Here is a 21,245-nt window from a genome sequence, read left to right as displayed (position 1 = left end):
AAGTACCCTTTTTATCAGTTTTTTATATATCAGATTTTCGAGAAAGGAGATCATGGGTCGAAAAAGTTTAGGATCCACTGCTCTCTCGTATGTGCAAATATATCTACATGAAGTCACACTCATGTGATACAATCACTAAAGCATCTACTGGATGCAAATATAATTATTAAATTTAAAAGCAAAATAATGAAGGAACACAAACTGCAGACAAGAAAGACATATGATCTTTATTGTAAAGTACTTTGCTTCTACTATACAAAGAAATATTCTTCATTTCATAATGTGGTGGATTAATTTTCCCTGAAACAAGCAATTAAGAAGTTAGAGATTTATGATAACGAAAATAGGATATTACGTAAATGTATCTGAAAGTTACAGTGATACTGCAGTGCACCATTAGCAGGTCATTCAAATTTTTGTAGATATTCCATTACATTTATCGGTAATGATAAGTCCCACTCCACTAAATACCTTCCCACTAGAGGTCCTCGTGACAGGTATGCAAATAACTTCTCATACCACTTGCGATAGTCTGGGATAAGTTGTTGCTCTTGGCGTCAACCATTCCAGAAGTAGCTGTCCTTCAACTGGATTTCCCATCAATGGATACATGGGAACTTCATCGACAGTTTGTTCCTTCAATACCCATGATGCGGAGACACTCTTCGCTCATTTTGAAAGCATCGATGGTAAGGCTTCTTTCTCTGTATGGCATTCTGCAAATAATACAACACGCTTGCATGGAATACAAATATGTTATATCGCTTTAGCTGCTAATAAATATGGAGCACTTTTCGCACGAATTTACAGCTTTTCACTGTGATACAACCAAAACACTGAGGACATCACTACTGATAAAATACTTACTTAATATACCTACATAACTTTTCCTTTACTGTAAAGTGCAACATATCTGGAATGTGATATAGCATACACTTCCTCTCTCTCAGTTATCATGGTCTGCTTTACATGATGTGCCTGTGACAACAGAAATGATGTAAGGAAATGTACTTGGCTGTTTTTCCATATTTTCGTTCAAGAGATTTCCTGCAGTTGCTTTCAGAAGTGTTATTACCTGCAAATGTTTGACAATATTGAGCCACAGAATCTTCTTGAAATATGATTTCTTATCCAATTTTGGATGTTTAAAATATTTAAATTTTATTTTTTTATAAATGCGTCATTTTACATGTACAGGAGTGCTTACCTGTGTGCCAAGTTCTCAGCACAGTGTTCCTTATATCCTGTACATCAGTGGCACAAGAATTTGCAGCTTCAGAGCACTGTCAGCCTCAAAGCCTTGGTAGCCCCTTGTTATAGTTCGAGAAAATGAATTAATATGTCAGCTACCTCGTAATCCCAATTCCCAAACAAGTGTATTTTATCTGATTCACATAAAGTTTCAGCAATTTGTTTACGTTACATAAATATGGATTTTAGCATGACAGACAAAGTATTCCAGGAAGGTCTCAGTGTGCTGCTTTATGATAAACTGCAACCATGAGTCTTTCTCATAGCCATTCCTTTTTAAATAAGTTATGGCATTCTTCTTTGGTCCCAATAATGCGTAAACATTAGAAAAATATCCCAGCAATCTTTTATCCTCAAGGTTGTTGCATAGAACAGTGCTAAGGGAGTGGTTGTTGTATAGAAGACGACAGTAGTTCTAAAGTGCATTTTTCACATTTGCCCTCCACAGATGGCTTGTATACATCGCTTACTTACTCGGTTCGTGTTTCCTCCCAGCATTTGTAACACTTCTCTCCATATCAGATGCAACAAACTGGACCTGAGTTTTCCACTGCTACTCTCGCGAGATTGAATGTGTGATTAAATAATGCGTTTTAGTGTAGGCCCCTATCCACATGTCAGTTGTACATGTGCATGCACCATCCTCCATATCCTGCAACTCTGACCATCGCCATACAGCATTCGTCTGCTCCTTCTTTTTCAGTGTGAGATATTGTTGATAGGTGAGGAAGTATGTCTCTCGCATTTACAGAGGAGTAATGTGCTCCCATTTCTAGCAGTATCAGTGCCAGATCTAGTAAGCCTTCTCCTGTCGTTTTGCTAAACGTTGCACACACTGTTACACAGTACTCCAGGGCAACGGATTTTGCTGACACCACAAGGGTACTACTACTATTTACCTGACTCTTAGGAGAAGGCTTCACGGGTATTCAATTGTCGCAGTAGAGTATTGGTACTGCCATCACAGAAAGGTAATAAGTAGTAACCTATGACAGCCAGCACACTCTGAAAAATCTATAGACTTACTTTGACTGAGCAAAATTTTCCCATACAATGCTATCTCCTGATTTCTTCAGACAAGTTTAGGTTCCCTCCTCCAGTTTCAATGAAACTTCTTTTTTCTCTTCTATACTTTTCCTTAGACACTGTAAGTAGCTTTGCTGTTTGATATGTATTTCTGACATAATAATAATAATAATAATAACAGTAATAATAATAATACATGATAACCTAAAGATACTATCAACAAAACTAAAGCAGTTGCGAGTTGCTTATACTCTGATAACTTCAGTGTCCTAAACTGACCTGTCTGCATAAGTCTGCATTAACTGGTCACAAGTGAGCAGTTGCTAGAGATGGGCCATGCACGGATACATTCGACACATTTGGGAACACCTGTAGTCTTTACCTGTGCCTTAGTGCAGACACAGCTTTGAGGTCATCAGCTGTAGTTCTCAGAACAGCCGATTAGCTGGGCGCACACATGCAGATTTCTACAAAATAAGCCAGGCTTTGTTCACAACGTACATGAGTTGTCTTGCGGTATTCACTTGACGGCAAGTTTCAGATGCTTCAGGTATGGCGAAGGAGTGAACCGCTCACCACATCGAAAAACTTACAAAATTGTAACACAGAACACTTTTTTTGTGGAAAATGATCCAGAAACATTACAAAAACAAGAATATAAAAAGTAGTGTGTACAAAGGGTTTGATGAAAGACATCTAGACAGTATTCAACTGTGGAGCAAAGAGTAATAAAATCTTAGCTGCAAAATTTGAGATCAAGTTTCGTAAATGAGCTCTGAAAGGTTGAAACTGTAGAAAGAAGTGGAAAAAGAAAGGATGAATTGAATCCAACCATTTTATAAAAATAGGTGTGCCTATGTATGTTCCACATCTCCTCCTAACCAATAGATGGATTTCAAACAAACTTGACACATATATCACTTATTGTCTGGAAACAATCGCTGTGGACGTAAAAACACCTATCAAAGTGAGAGGGGTGCGTGTGAAAAAGTAGTGTAGCTCATGAGGCACAAATAGTAAAATTACATATATCCAGTATTTGAGAATGAGAACACTTAATGATGTACAACAAATTTTACACATAATCTGACATCTTTCAGGAGCTTTATGCCAGTGAGAACCGTCAAAAAATTATGAAAAGAAAAAGTTTTCTCACTTACTACATTTTTCGCTATTCATGTAGTAAAACTTGTGAATCAGGCATTCCATTTTAATTTATTACTTCTTTACTAGCAACTGTATTCAAGACACTTCTTGCATACAGCATTCACACCTACCAATGACTGTACCAGCAAAATTATATCATTGTATGTCACATATTTCACGAGATATTTCATCATAAGCACTGAGATACGTGAAAAACTGGTGCATCATACATGACATTTTAATTTATTACTTCTTTACTACTGACTCTTTTCGCAACACATTTTGCAGACAGTATCCACATATGTTGCCAAATGAATCTACACACATATGCCACTGCATGTATCTTCAAAACGATGTAACTGTACAACATGTAGTTCATGGCACGTGGCATCATAAACACTGAGACATGTGAAGACTGCCACATCATGCATGAGATTTAAATTTATTACACACACACACACACACACACACACACATATATATATATATATATATATATATATATATATATATATATATATATATATATATATATACACTCCTGGAAATTGTAATAAGAACACCGTGAATTCATTGTCCCAGGAAGGGGAAACTTTATTGACACATTCCTGGGGTCAGATACATCACATGATCACACTGACAGAACCACAGGCACATAGACACAGGCAACAGAGCATGCACAATGTCGCCACTAGTACAGTGTATATCCACCTTTCGCAGCAATGCAGGCTGCTATTCTCCCATGGAGACGATCGTAGAGATGCTGGATGTAGTCCTGTGGAACGGCTTGCCATGCCATTTCCACCTGGCGCCTCAGTTGGACCAGCGTTCGTGCTGCACGTGCAGACCGCGTGAGACGACGCTTCATCCAGTCCCAAACATGCTCAATGGGGGACAGATCCGGAGATCTTGCTGGCCAGGGTAGTTGACTTACACCTTCTAGAGCACGTTGGGTGGCACGGGATACATGCGGACGTGCATTGTCCTGTTGGAACAGCAAGTTCCCTTGCCGGTCTAGGAATGGTAGAACGATGGGTTCGATGACGGTTTGGATGTACCGTGCACTATTCAGTGTCCCCTCGACGATCACCAGTGGTGTACGGCCAGTGTAGGAGATCGCTCCCCACACCATGATGCCGGGTGTTGGCCCTGTGTGCCTCGGTCGTATGCAGTCCTGATTGTGGCGCTCACCTGCACGGCGCCAAACACGCATACGACCATCATTGGCACCAAGGCAGAAGCGACTCTCATCGCTGAAGACGACACGTCTCCATTCGTCCCTCCATTCACGCCTGTCGCGACACCACTGGAGGCGGGCTGCACGATGTTGGGGCGTGAGTGGAAGACGGCCTAACGGTGTGCGGGACCGTAGCCCAGCTTCATGGAGACGGTTGCGAATGGTCCTCGCCGATACCCCAGGAGCAACAGTGTCCCTAATTTGCTGGGAAGTGGCGGTGCGGTCCACTACGGCACTGCGTAGGATCCTACGGTCTTGGCGTGCATCCGTGCGTCGCTGCGGTCCGGTCCCAGGTCGACGGGCACGTGCACCTTCCGCCGACCACTGGCGACAACATCGATGTACTGTGGAGACCTCACGCCCCACGTGTTGAGCAATTCGGCGGTACGTCCACCCGGCCTCCCGCATGCCCACTATACGCCCTCGCTCAAAGTCCGTCAACTGCACATACGGTTCACGTCCACGCTGTCGCGGCATGCTACCAGTGTTAAAGACTGCGATGGAGCTCCGTAAGCCACGGCAAACTGGCTGGCACTGACGGCGGCGGTGCACAAATGCTGCGCAGCTAGCGGCATTCGACGGCCAACACCGCGGTTCCTGGTGTGTCCGCTGTGCCGTGCGTGTGATCACTGCTTGTACAGCCCTCTCGCAGTGTCCGGAGCAAGTATGGTGGGTCTGACACACCGGTGTCAATGTGTTCTTTTTTCCATTTCCATGAGTGTATATATATGTACGTGTATGTATGTGCATATGTATATGTACACTTATATTCTGCCGAACGTATGTACTGAAATATAACATTGACAAGACATAACACAGGAGATTTGACGCTAAATAGTGATATGTATGAAAAACTGCCACATCATGCAAGACGTTTTCTATATTACTTCCTTACTACTGATTCTATTTGAAATACGGAGTGCAGACAGTGTTCACATGTAAATATGGACGTACCTGCAAAATTATGTAATTGTATGGCACGTAGTTAAGACTACATGATGTCATCAACATTGAGATGCTTGAAAACGAAATTGCAGCGCGAATTTCGACCCTAAAAGTCTCCTCTTAATCCCCTGGTCGATTTAAGCCAAACTCGGTACACAAATTACTTACTATCGGTAAATAAATCCGTGAGGGTAAGAATGACAGTTTCCTTTTGGGTGAGAGTGATAACTTGGATAGAGAGAAAGGGGAAAGAGATGATGGGCAGACAATGAGGGAGAAGGAGGAGATGGACACAGATTGGGGGGAGAGGAGGAGATGGACAGAGAAAGGAGAGGAGGAAATGTAGAGAGAAAGGAAAAAGGGGAAGAGGGACAAAGACAGGAGGAAGAAGAATACTCAGGGAGAGGTGTGAGGAGGAAGTGTACAGAGAAAAGAAAGTGGATGAGATGGACAGAATCATGATATAGGTGGAGATGAAGAGTGGGATGTTTTTTATTTTCTTTGGTGTAGAAGCTAGTGCTTTTATCATCTTAAAGTTTCTCACCATAGGGAGTAGGACAGAAAACTATCAGTGTGAATGTATGACAGGTGCTGGAATTATATTTCCTGCATTATTTTGGTATTAACAGCATTGCATCCCATGTGACTAATATATCAGAAACCACACTGATTTAACATTACAGCATGTGTAAAGCATATTTTCTTCTTCCTCTTAACCATTACCACAACACTCTCAAATTAATCAGGTTTGTATCTACTATACGCCAATAGGGAGTGATAACCTCCTCACATGCATGCATCTAGAGAGTTAGTATACTATTGGAGTGAGATTGTTATGGAATAGTCTTTGAAGAATGGCAGTTAAAGTATTGGAATGAAAATTCCAGTCTATATCACTAGCGCTGGTCAGTTGTACACGTTTGTAAAACATGTTATACTCTTTCTGAAAGCATTCCACAGGCCTGGGCACAAGGCTTCCAGACACCTTGAGAAGCAGACATGTTGTTGTGATGGTTCCAGTGAACTGAAGTAAATGAATTATTTTTGTAACACTGTGCATCTGTATGGAGCTATTAGCAGGTGTGTATTTTATGGGGTCTATTTGCAGTGTAAATGTTAGGCTGGGTTTTTCATGATCTCTTAGGAATTTTAGGTCTTTATTAGAGATGTTTCTTTTTGTGATATGTTATTCACATCATCAATCTGTTGCACTGTAATCAGAGCACGACATAACATCTGATCCTGGTTGCAGAAGAAAGCTAGTCCTTCCTACCCCCCCCCCACCCCCTCTTATCTATTAGCAACACTGTATAAAGGGTTGTACCACCTGATTCTTTGTTTGGGAACTGGCGTCACTTCTGGTCTGCATGCCACAAGCCAGTCCTGTAAGCGAGCCTCTCTCCCAACCTGTGTGTGCAGGAATTCCTGAGGCGACTAGTGCGGCTGCAGCATCCGACACACGTGCCCTGCAGTTAGTGTGAAGATGTGAGCATAAGGTTTTATCTGCCAGATTTGGGTTGTGGTGGTGAAGGAGTGTGCATGTGTAATCTCTTGACAACGCATACAAGACCTCAGATATATTTCACACGGTCAGCCAATTTGATAGTCAGAAGTGCCTCAACATTCCCGTGGAACTACTGGGTTGTGGGATCCATGCAGTAAGGATTTGACCTAAATGCACCAGTATCCACCAATAGGATGTGAGGTAATATCATGAGAGAGAAGATACTGCAGTTGAGTTATTTCTCACTAGGGAGGAGCCTGATAAAATAAACTATTTGCATCAATATATTATCAACACTCATTTAAATTCTGTGTTATGAGATCCTTCCTCTCCAGCACAGTCTGAGTCTTTTTCCCACAAATTGCCAGATGGGAGAGGGGGAGTGGCAGAGGGTAAGGGAGGGCCAGGGGATTTCCCAGCTGGGGGATGTGTAGCTCAGAACTGATCAAGTGCCCTTTTTCCATAGGAATAGGAGGAGAGGGGGAAGGATGGTTTTTTTTCATAAGGACTGATTTTCCTCTGTGGGTCATAAATCATTCCCATGGGAGTCATAAACCACTTAGCAGAAAAATTGGTTAAGAAGGAGATGAGTCATTTAATTGAACAATTTAATTAATTAGTGTATCAATTTGCTACCAAAAGTGCCCCAGTACCTGATTTATCTCACTACTGAGGAGGAGAGGGAATGAGGGAGGAGGAAGGAGATGGACTAATGGAAGACAGTAATAAATACATTCCTGCCCAACACCTTGTACTGAGCTAGTAAACCAATAAAAAGTTGGTTGTACTGTTGTCATTATTGTATTAACATTACTGTCTTTCATTCTTTTATTTTACATTACAGGTTATTTTTCTTTAAAAAGAGTCATGATTGTCAAAATAATGCAGATGATCAGAAAGAACTTTCCAAAAATGTAGCTGTTTTCACATAGACAAGTCAATATAAGCATTTGGGAACATGAAGTTAAGCAAAATAAGCACAGACTGCTGCACCCTTTTGGCACTGTTTCCTTTATATTCCATGCAAGAGCACCTTTCCTCTCATTTTTATCTTCTTTTTAATAGATTAAGTAGAATTTTCTCTCTTCTTGAAGATGATTTTAAGATTTTGTTTAGTCAGAAGTCAACAATGGCCAATAAGTATTAAAATATAATTTATGGAAAGCGTCAGTAATGATATGTATCAGCAGCAACAATGACCAAGCTCAGAAAAAATAGTCAGTCTAGTAACAATTGTGAACCTGTAGCTGTGAAATAAATAAAATTTAAAGAATTTTGCTGCAATAGTTGAAATCTAAAATTTTGATAAAATTGAAATACATCATATGTGCCATACACTCAATGGGTGCAGCAGACATTGAGCAGGCCTAACAGTTAGTCAACAACAGTGATCTAGATTGGAACTTTTTGCAGTGTATGGCTATAAGTGTTTGCCCAGTCTGTTTGGAAGAATGTATGGAGAAGGAGCAACAGTGGAATAAGTTGATGAGTGTTAGGGACATCCTTGATGGATTTTCTAAATACAAATTGTAATAAGTTGTTGAGTGTTAGGGATATCCTTGATGGAGTTTCTGAAGACAAATTGTAATTAAATTTGAAGAAAAATCTAGATATAAAAACCTTTGCAACATCCTTTAAGGGTTTTGACAAGATATGCTCCATTGGTTTCTGTAGATGTCAAGTAGTGTTTCTCCATATATAACTAGCTTTTGAGCTCAAAACGTCACATCGAAATGATGTGTGTAATCCAGATTAACAAAATCCTGTAAATGTACCAAAGAAAATTAATGTAACAGGTTTAAACTTAAATATAGTAATTTCATCAGTGCCTTTTTTGCACCTTGTTGTGAGTATTTTCAAAAACTTTTCCTTCCTTCTCTGACCATAATTTGCACTTTAAAATCCTTTCACAAATAATTACCATGATCAGAAAGGAATGCTCAAAAATCATGCATATAATCATGGCCCACAAACGTGAACAGTGAGACCCATAGCGGCAATAATAATAATTATAACCATAATCAATACAATTGTAGACAGCAAATAACGCAGGGCCATAGATTGAACCCTGGTTATTTCAGCAGGCAGAGCAATTCAGCAACCAGACACTTACAACACGAATCCTAACAGGCAGAGTTGTAATTTGGGAATTGGATCATCCATTCTGAGAAGGGACACTAAACTTGACCATTTGTAGCCACAAATGGTAATCATAGAATGGAACAGGGATGAACAAGAAGAAATTAAGCTCATAAGATACGATTATGGTACTTATATCAGATAGGTACAGTATTACATTCTGATACCTAAAATTGTTAGACTCAGGCCAGTGTCATGTCACAGTCGGCTCTCACTGCATATGTAGGTAATATTCCTACTGTGGTAAGTTTGGACACAGGTGCTACAGCTAGCAAGATCTCCCACAACCTTTACAAAAAGTTATGTCAGATGATAGACGTATTGAGTATGCTGATTAGAAATTGCTTAATCGTGGGAGCTATTGACATCCAATCAATGAATGTGAGATGACAGACCTATATATCTGTTACCATAGGAAATGTAGCAAAGGTTTGCATGATCTTTATAGTTAATGCATTGGTCATGTTATTGCTTTTCTATGTGAGAGTCCAGCACAAAAAGAGCTTCCTACAGGAAATTGCAAATTAACATTTAATAGCGACAAAGTGGCGACCGATTTCGTAAAAACGGAAGTTGGACACAGCAGACACTGCCAGGGGAAAGAATAAAAAATATGGGGAAGGAGATGCAAATGCAATACTCACAGCAAACCAAATAGTTCACTGAGCTAAGTCAGGAAATACAAATTACGAGTAAAGTCTCAGAACCACAATATTTCACTAAATATCAATGGGCAGACCTGAGTAAGGTTTTACTGCAATATGTTAATGTGTTTGAGAAGAAACAATGAAAGATAAAAGGATACACATGTCACTTAAATGCCATACCATATGAACCATTATGATACAACTCCATCTCCCATTCCCTGGTCAAAGATGCCAGCCATGTCAAAAGAAATTAGAAAAATGCTAAACTGGAAAATTATAGAAGCATCTTCAAGTACATATTGCAATCCTCTACTAGCTGTAGCCAAAGTTTGGGGCAACATCAGATCTACAATCGACACAAGGGCGGTAAACAAAATAATTATACCTGTGAGCACTACATCTGAAAACCTTGATGATACAAAGTTTCCATGGTGTTGAAAATCGAACTTAGACCAATTTGTAAGGGCGATATTGGCATTTAGAGGAACAAACTCAGAAATATACAGCCTGTCCTCACCAAGATATAAAGAAATATTTCATTAATACATTGATTGTGAAATTACAATACATTGTGTAAATAAGTACAAAGCTATTCATTATGTAGTTGTATAGTGCTAATCATTAATGAACATTTCATATTGAGTATTTAAAGGTAATTTGTGTGTATATACTAAGATAAGTTCCTCCGTGTTTCCATGCAAACCCCCTAAGAAACTAAGTATCTTTTTGCAAGACAGGGATGAAACCTATTCAGAAGGACAAGTCATTCAGAATTATTCAAAGAGATTCACATATTTATCAAGAAATATTTGTTCAAAGGACTGCAGTTGTAGATAGGAAGAGCCAGGTGAAAGATACCAGCATAATGTAGTTAAGTGACAAGAACAGTGAACTGAGATGAAGAATTATTTAGACCATTTTATTCTGCTTGTGTATAATTAGTCAGAGATTAGTGAATACTTCTCTTACTAGTTAAATGTTGCTGTCTAACATGTCGAAAAACATGTTTTTATTACAGGACAAAGACACTGAAAGAAATGGAGTGCTAAAATTTTAGCTGCTAAGACGCACTGCAAGTATTTTTGCTGCACAAAGAACTACTTATGGCTGCAGTTTCTACAGCCCTTACTGCCTATGCCATAACCGGCGAATTAGCAATGACAAGATAACGTAGTGCCATGAGGTGCGAAGTCCAAAGTGCACACATGCGAATTTTAAGAACTGAAATCATACCAAAAATGCTTCAAATAATTAATTAATTAAATAACTTGCAGTTAATACCGTCTGCTAAGCTGTTGTAGATGCAATTGTGACACAAGTGAGTAGAAAATCAGAGGACTGTATGATGTACCAATTGGGACTTCAATTTGTTCACATTACATATTTTTATAACAATTCTTGTAGCACAGTTTTGAATAATTTGTATTTTACTTGTTTGTTCCCTGCAGTCATGACAAAAATGCGAAGTGTCTGTTGGATGAGGAAAAAAAGTTTTCCTTACATCAGGCACGCCTGATAAAAGAAAAATTGATATGTTGTGGCACTTCACTGTAATTATTAGTTTCTTTAGACAGATATGGGATGGAGTAATAAATAGTTGTGACCATTCTCTGTATAGTGCTTTGTACAAGTAATACTTGATCGAATTCGTAAAATGTGATGGCTCAGACTGACAATGAACAAATGACTGATGTTTTATAATACTATGGAAAATACATTTGTTTGACATTTTTCTAAAAAAATGTGCAATCCACTGTGCGAAAATTTCTTTATCGAAAAATCATGTGTAATATTAACAATTAATGACATCTCTACTTCAAGTACACTTCGTAATTTTAAGACTTCGTTTTCCCTATAATTTCCAGAATCTGTGTAACCAGAAATCAGTCTTGGTAATGGTGCAGTGAATGTCAAGAGTAGTTCAACATCTTTTGAATAGTTTCTCTTTCACACTTTTGTGAGTTTCATTTTGGTGTATATTTCCTGCTTTGTACGAATCCTTCTTCCATTTATACAATCTATATTCAGATTTTACAAAACAGATACAGCTTTGAACACTACTTAATTTTAAGTGTTTTCTCTCTCCTTTATTTAATCAAAAATTTACAGCATTTTCACAGAAACGTATCACTGCAAATGTTTTCTATGGACTTCGAAAGTACTGTATTTTTGTTCCGGAAAGCTATCGTTTGAACTGCAATTCACAGACTGTCATTGTTATTTTCTGTTCCTTCTAATGTTACACAATTTCTAACGAAAAGTCGGTATCATTCACATGAATTTCCAAGAAGTTAACTAATAAATAACACATATGTAGGTCTTCAGGAGAAATAGGTGATTTCAATTGCGTACCACATTCTTATTTCATGTTTGCAAGATTTAAAACATTATTGGATTCCATGTTAGTGTGAAATGCTAAACTTACACAAAGACAGACGCCATTATCAAGCACATACAAAGAAAAAACAGAGAAAATTATTTCAGTTACATCTCTGTTGTTAACACTTACCAGTACTGTATTGCGAATACATAGAAAGAAGGATCCTTTATTGTATGATTACATGATAGCGGAACAAACACTGGTAGCAGTTACTTCTGTAAAATATCTGGGAATATGCATGCGGAACGATTTGAAGTGGAATGATCATATAAAATTAATTGTTGGTAAGGCGGGTACCAGGTTGAGATTCATTGGGAGAGTCCTTAGAAAATGTAGTCTATCAACAAAGGAGGTGGCTTACAAAACACTCGTTCGACCTATACTTGAGTATTGCTCATCAGTGTGGGATCCGTACCAGATCGGGTTGACGGAGGAGATAGAGAAGATCCAAAGAGAGCGGCGCGTTTCGTCACAGGGTAATTTGGTAAGCGTGATAGCGTTACGGAGATGTTTAGCAAACTCAAGCGGCAGACTCTGCAAGAGAGGCGCTCTGCATCGCGGTGTAGCTTGCTCGCAAGGTTTCGAGAGGGTGCGTTTCTGGGTGAGGTATCGAATATATTGCTTCCCCCTACTTACACCTCCCGAGGAGATCACGAATATAAAATTAGAGAGATTCGAGCGCGCACGGAGGCTTTCAGACAGTCGTTCTTCCCGCGAACCGTACGCGATTGGAACAGAAAAGGGAGGTAATGACAGTGGCACGTAAAGTGCCCTCCGCCACACACCGTTGGGTGGCGTGCGGAGTATAAATGTAGATGTAGATGTACTGCAAAGAGAATGAGTAATTATTTGGATATTAAATGAGTTGTGAATTATAGTACAGTAACTGTGAACAATTGTGACAGAAAAACTGTCACGAAAACTGAAATTCGCTTTACAAATTACGATCGCGTCATGCTGTGTCATGTGTTTAGCGATGTGCTGACAAACAAGGATACACATCTGTCATGTTGTGTGTGTGCTGGCTGCTACAACTACAGTATGGGTGTACACTTCTCCAGTCACCTGCAAACAATAAATCAGACAATTACCAGCATTTAAAAAATAAATACTTCCAGTTTATCTCAGTAGCTAAAATTTTGACATTATGGTTCCATCGGTGAATTCTTTATCTATAAAAAATTTCAGGGCAGGTTTCTACATGTCAGATTGACCATTCGAGTATGAGAGATAGAATAATACCAGCAATTGGTTGTCTGTTGGCAGGCAAGCAAACTGTGTATATTTTGGCTTTGTAGAAAATAATAATGACACATGCTGTTACACCTGGAAAGGTGAACATAATTCAGATAGCTAAAAGTTGCTGCATACACGTGCTTGGTTAAACTTAATATAGCCTAAGGATAGTGAGATATTCTGTTTCCAGTAAATTAAGAACGATAGATCCATATTCATACTCTACAGCTGATCTGAAGAATTATAGTATTCAAGTAATTTATTGGCCACTTGATGCACTGTTAAGCTTGATACAAGCAGCTTTTATCTGAGAAAGTACAAATACAATAACAAGCACTTGCTAGATTGCCATAAAAAGTATTTTCAGACAAGTGTAGCATCCCCAGAAAATGAAGCAGCAGCAATGTTGACAAGATTTTTACAATTTGAATCAGTATGTTTTTGTATGAAGTTAGCCATATTTTAAAGATTAAGTTAACCTGTTCTCAGGTAGTATTAAGATGGTGTTATTAACAAATCATATAGTGAATTAGTGATAAAAATCGTAATTAATTTGCACTTAACGCATAAATGAATAGAAAAATATTAAAATATGCAGCCACATGTTTGTAAATGGGCCCTATATAAAGGAAGTGAGTGTGGGAAGCAGTTAGCACACAAGGACAATGAACAGATGACACCAAAACTGCACTGAAATGGCAGATGATTAGAAGTGAACAGTATAGCAGTGGGTGTATGTGTAAAGACAGTGCAAGATATGAAACCTAATCTAAGTGTTTATCAGGGAAAGACAGTATGTTGTCCTCACGTGAGCGCAGATGTAATGAGAGTGAGCCTGGCCAGAACCAGGAACCAACAATCAGTTTAACCAGCAGACAGCACTGTCACTGCAGCACAGCAGCAATCATCTGAATTGAGAGTCAAGTACATGCAACGTTGAAGATGCTGGGGGGACGTGGTGAAAGAAAGCAAAGAGAATAAACAAATAAAATGCATGTGGATTCGCAAGGGAGAAGATACAATGCAACCACTGCACTAATTTTCTGAGAGATCACTAATCAATAATGCCTCCAACTCTAGAAAACAGGTTAAGATTACGAGTTAGGGCAAGGGAAATACCTCTGCCTCCTGTTAATCATTAATCAAGTTCACATGCTTGCCAGAGGAATTTTCAATCAATATGTATTATTTATCTTGTTTGATTTATATGTTTCATGTTCATCTCCACCTGATGCAGGATGGCGAACAAAGCATTTCCAAGTCCACTAAACAACCCACAGCCATATCTACACAAAACACTTTGTTGAAACTACCACCACCTGCTCCAACTGTCCACCTATGATGCCTGATGGTCAAGAGTGCATGAAAGTAACATTCCTGTCTAATACAAGTTTATTTTACATATGAAAATCATGGTAAATATCAGAGCTGAAATTCACAAGTGACTTGTTAAAAATTGTTCGAACAGTACACAGGTGTACTGGCAGTCCATGGTGTGCAATGGGCACACTACTTCGGCGATCAGACATATCGCCATCACCAGGAGTGCTAACGAACTGAGCTCCTGAGGGCGGGCGGCTATGTTAAATCCCCTTACCTCGCGAGTCGTTCTCTCCGCGGTCCGCGCCCGCTCGTCAGCGGTCGGTGAGACGATGGCGTCGGCGTCTATGATGGCGTCGGTGTAATGGCCTCATCCGCCCTGGTCGCCTGTTCGTTTCCTTTGCTGAGCGTCTTTTTAATTATACTCAATGCTGGTTCCCACGCCCTGCTGAGGTTGTATCTGCAATCTCGGTTGATGACTCCGTCCCGGGTACGAATTTCGATAGCCTCTCTAACGACGCTGTCCCAGTATTTACATGTCTTTTCCAAGACCCTGTTATGTTGGTAGTCCATTTCGTGATATTCGGGCAAACATCGCTCTGCGACCGCCGACTTGTTAGGGTACCCAAGTCAAGTGTGTTCGGCAATGATCTTCAATGGTGTGCTCTGTCTGTCCAAGAGCAGATAGCACCCTGGGTCATGGGGAATACAGGAAGAAAACGCACAACGACCTGTATTTGCAAGCGGATAGTTGTCACCACCCTGCGCAGAGGAATGGGTGCTAAAAACACTGGTGCACAGGGCGCGCACCGTCTCTCACGCAGAGAGTCTGCCCAAAAGCTGGAACACCTGAAAACTGTATTCCGGAAAAACGGGTATTCGGAATGGCAGATCAGACGCGCTCTCCGCCCCACCTCTACGGTACAGCGTGTGGAGACGGAAGAAGTCACGGAGAAAGAGATAGCCACTGCCAATATACCACATACTGGTACACAATCGGGGAATATAGGACGAATATTGAGGAAACACGGAGTAGTAAATGTCTTTTGCCCACTAAATAAAACGCGAGCATTATTTGGAAGTGTCAAAGATGATCTCGGTTTACGGAAGGCCGGCACATACCAGATTCCATGTCAATGTGGGAAGACTTACACTACTGGCCATTAAAATTGCTACACGACGAAGATGACGTGCTACAGACGCGAAATTTAACCGACAGGAAGAAGTTGCTGTGATACGTAAATGATTAGCTTTTCAGAGCATTCACACAAGGTTGGCGCCGGTGGCGACACCTACAACGTGCTGACATGAGGAAAGTTTCCAACCGATTTCCCATACACAAACAGCTGTTGACCCGCGTTGCCTGGTGAAACGTATGATGCCTCGTATAAGGAGGAGAAATGTGTACCATCACGTTTCCGACTTTGATAAAGGTCGGATTGTAGCCTATCGCGATTGCGGTTTATCGTATCGCGACATTGCTGCTCGCATTGATCGAGATCCAATGACTGTTAGCAGAATATGGAATCGGTGGGTTCAGTAGGGTAATATGGAACACTGTGCTGGATCCCAACGGCATCGTATCACTAACAGTCGAGATGACAGGCATCTTATCCGCATGGCTGTAACGGATCGTGCAGCCACGTCTCGATCCCTGCGTCAACAGATGGGGAAGTTAGCAAGACAACAACCATCTGCACGAACAGTTCGAAGACGTTTGCAGCAGCATGGACTATCAGCTCGGAGACCATGGCTGCGATTACCCTTGATGCTGCGTCACAAACAGGAGCGCCTGAGATGGTGTACTCAACGACGAACCTGGGTGCACGAATGGCAAAACGTAATTTTTTCGGATGAATCCAGGTTCTGTTTACAGCATCATGATGGTCGCATCCGTGTTTGTCGACATCGCGGTGAACGCACATTGGGAGCGTGTATTCGTCATCGCCATAATGGGGTGCCATTAGTTACACGTCTCGGTCACCTCTTGTTCGCATTGACGGCACTTTGAACAGTGGACGCTACATTTCAGATGTGTTACGACCCGTGGCTCTACCCTTCATTCGATCCCTGTGAAACCCTACATTTCAGGAGGATAATACACGACTGTATGTTGAAGCTGCATGGGCAGCTGTGCCTGTACACGCCATCCAAGCTCTGTTTGACTCAATGCCCAGGCGTATCAAGGCCGTTATTATGGCCAGAAGTGGTTGTTCTGGGTATTAATTTCTCAGGATGTATGCACCCAATTTCGTGAAAATGTGATCACATGTCAGTTCTAGTATAATATATTTGTCCAATGAATACCCGTTTATCATCTGTATTTCTTCTTGGTGTAGTAATTTCAATGGCCAGTAGTGTATATTGGACCGACAGTGTGCACCATCAAAGAACATTGCTGAGAACATCAGAGGCACACTTGACTTGGGTACCCCAACAAGTCGGCGGTTGCAGAGCACTATATGTCCGAATATCACGAAATGGACTACCAACATACCATGGTCTTGGCACAGACATCTAAACACTGGGACAGCGTCGTTAGAGAGTCTATCGAAATTCGTACCAGGGATGGACTCATCAAATGAGATTGCCTCTACAACCTCAGCAGGGCATGGGAACCAGCACTGAGTCTAATGAAAAAGACGCTCAGCAAAGGAAACAAACGGGCGATTAGGGCGGACGAGGCACTGACGCCACCACAGACGCCGACGCCAGCGTCTCACCGACCACTGACGCTCGGGCGCGGACCGTGGAGAGAACGCCTCGCGAGGGGAGGGGATTTAAGACGGCTGCCCGCCCTCAGGAGCTCAGTTCGTCAGCACATCTGATGATGGCGACATGTCTGATGGCCGAAATACTGTGCCCATTGAACACTGTGGACCGGCAGTACACCTGTGGACTGTTAGAGCAAGAAATATGATGGGAGAAACTGAAGAATCACTTGTTAAAATTTGTTTAGCTCAAACAATTGAAATGAAAAAACTTATCTCCTCTCAAGTCAGATAAATTTGCCATGTGAAATGATTTTTGGAATCGTTAATGTAGCTCGTACGGAAATCTGTTACAATCTGCATTGAAGGAATTGTAATCTTGCTGTATATCATATGTAAACATTTTGAAACCAAAGTTCATTTATTAGATGCTGTGTCGAAATAAAGATATATTTATCATAACGAATATGTAAATTTTTTAAGGTCAGAATCGTACTATTCGAAACAATTTCGAAGAAACACAATCTAACTTCAAATGAAAATATATCAAAAGAACTTATATATGTAAATTGAAACTGCATGTTTCCATCATTTCTCATGAGGATGCAGATGTTTTTCAAGACTTGTTCTTTTCCCAAGAAACTGCACCAGAATGGGAAGGCTTATATAATTAATATCACCACAATGAATAAATTACCAGCCTCATGAGTAGCTGATCAGTGTCAGCATTGAATCATGTATTATGAAAAATGTATACGAAAGTTTTAATAACAGTGTAACAAACATCTTGTAACTACAGAAAATGTGTACCATGAAACATGATGTTCGAAAATTCAAAGTGTTATGAGTCATCTGCAATCGATGTAAAATTCACATGAACACTTTCTTGAAATAGCAAATCACATCAAAAAAATTGTAAAGAATTACAGAAACCAGTCTTGATTTATTAAAAAGACATAATTCTCAGATAATGACAAGTGAAACTGAAGGGCTCCACCCTTGTTTGCTGCCTTGTGATGACTGGGTGTTGTGTGATGTCCTTAGGTTAGTTAGGTTTAAGTAGTTCTAAGTTTTAGGGGACTGATGTCCATAGATGTTAAGTCCCATAGTGCTCAGAGCCATTTGAACCATTTGAACCCTTGTTTGTTTAAAATATACAAGTATCGCCACAGGGGTAAATATAGTATTACTTTTATGAGTGTACACTTTGTACTACAGATTTGTCTCTGCTTGGAGCATACCATATGAATCCAAAGTAACTATATTTCAGTGATATTTTAGGGCTCCTTGCTACTATCAACGCAACTCAGTTGTTGGCATGAAGTAATAAAATACATTATCACTAATGCCTGTGGCTCTTTCTGTCATTTGTCTTTGTTGTAAGTTGAACTGATCAAGAGAGAAGGATCACTTACTTAGTTGTATTGTGCTAATAAAATTTTGTAAAGAGTATTCATGGTGTTATACTACCTAGTTTCTCAATCCTGATCTACAAAATATTTAAGAAGTTTTTGGAAAGATTTAGCGCCTATCATTCGCTTTGAAGGAATGGTTAAATGTATAGTGTGTGGTTATTAGTATTTTATCTGGTATTATTTAGATTTAATAATCCTTAATTACTCTTTTACTTAGTGACAATCGAACCTGCACCTCCAGTATGAACATTGAAAGAGCATTGGTGCAAATATTCAATACTTTTACTATGATCAATACCGAACACAGGATAATGAACCAGTATTTATTTTCATTTACCAAGGCCATCGCACTCATAGACATGGTTTTTGAATCAAAATATGCATCTAACTATTCCACTTGACAGAGGTAAGCATATTTATCATAAAAAATAACATAATGCCGAGCTAGCCCTACTTGGCCCCGTCACTTTTCAAGCTACTAAATTTATCCTCATCATATGCTGCCTTCTATCTATCATCAGAAAGCTTAACATATGATTTTATACAAGATTCTGCTAGTTCTACTCAAACAAAATGTCAGGCTTGAGAAATGAAACATGCTCATTTACTATCTTCCAGCATATTAAGATAAATATATACAGTATTATACATCATAAAATTACAATAGCAGGCTCCAATACCATAATTTCAATAAAATTCGCTTACGCCATTTTTCTATGGACAAAGATACTGCTTTTAATTCGTTACAATCATTATAATAATAACAGCTGTCACTGTTACTGGCCAAATATACTTTGGTACATGATATAGAAACCATGCAGCTTCTGTGGACTACATTACCTCTGGTAGGAGCCTCTGCTGTTGCCACACCTCTTTCAGGCAGCTTACAGTACATGCAGCATAATAACTATAACTACAATTAATATACATTATGAGATATTTTCTTAATTCTTGAAAAAAGTTTGCTTAGGTGCTCATCATTCTGAGTGATGCAAATGGATGGAAAAAACACTCACTTAAATCAGGGGGATAATGAGGAATCTTATAAAAAGTAGGAAGTTGGAGACTGAAAAGAAAAAGATTCCACCTTTGCTGAACATGCTTTGAACGAATGTCGTTCTTATGACACTAAATAAGGTGTTCTCCAGAGAGCAAGCGAAGGCAGAAAGCTAAAATCAGTTGGAATCAAGGATAATGGAATGTATTCGAATTAAAAACCAGTTCACAACGTACTATGAAACAAATATTAATGTGGAACATCTGTCCTGTGTATTTCAGGCTTTTGGTGTAAGGTCATGAGATACAATTCATGATTAAAAAAGAGGGAATATAATATCAGACTTTAGGAACTGGCACCAATAATATTTATTGATGGCCAAAGTAAACTTCATAAAGGATAGTCTTGATAGACTTTGCATGTTAAATTGCTGAGAAGTGGAAAAACAGAAAAAGTTTCATTGAAATACAATGTTTTAAGTGAATCACAGATTTGTTTCCAAAGTGATAGAAGTACAAGTTCAGCCATGCTGCTGACGAAGATGATTGTATCATGGCCATATGTTTAGATCTTTCCGAGGCCTTTGATACTTGTGACATTTTGACTATACTAAATAAGCTAGAAGCATTAAGAATGAAAGGTGTAGCTAATGACTGGTTCTGATCATACCCAACAGTTAGAGTCCAAAGAGTAGAGATGACATCTGCCTGAAATAAATCTAAACTTTTAGTGAAACACTTATCAGAACCAAAACACGTTAATATAGAAGTTTCTGAGGGTAGCTTTCCTGATATTCATCGATGACTTTTTGAGTAGTTTTAGTCATGGTTAAAGAATTCTCTTTGCTGACTACAACAGTATTATAATCACTGAGAAAACAATAAAACTCTTTGCAGAGAAAGCAAATGAAACACTCAAAGAAGTTTACAATTGGTCAATAAGCAAGTAAAGTGACAATGAATATAAAGAAAACTAAAGTCATAAATTTCAGTTTGAAGAATGAAAATGACACTATTAAATTAAATTTAGAGTGTACCTTTGGGAATTCTCTACCAAATCCAAAATTTCTGGAAACGAATATTGATTCTATTTTGAAAAGTGTGAACATACAAAGATATTTATAAACAGAATGTCGTCAGCACATTACGTCCCTGGAGTCATGTCATCAGTGTGTAACAGCTAATGTCTTTTAATCACCTGGTCTTCTTAGCTATAGCATTCTTTTGTGAGGAACAAATGCATAAAATCTAAATACAGTTATCAAACTGCAACAAAGAGGACCATAAGAATA

Source organism: Schistocerca americana, chromosome 2 (assembly GCF_021461395.2).
Source record: "Schistocerca americana isolate TAMUIC-IGC-003095 chromosome 2, iqSchAmer2.1, whole genome shotgun sequence".
Taxonomy (NCBI): Eukaryota; Metazoa; Arthropoda; class Insecta; order Orthoptera; family Acrididae; genus Schistocerca; species Schistocerca americana.
The sequence above is the reverse complement of the archived record's forward strand: the minus strand, read 5'-3'. Positions refer to the sequence as shown.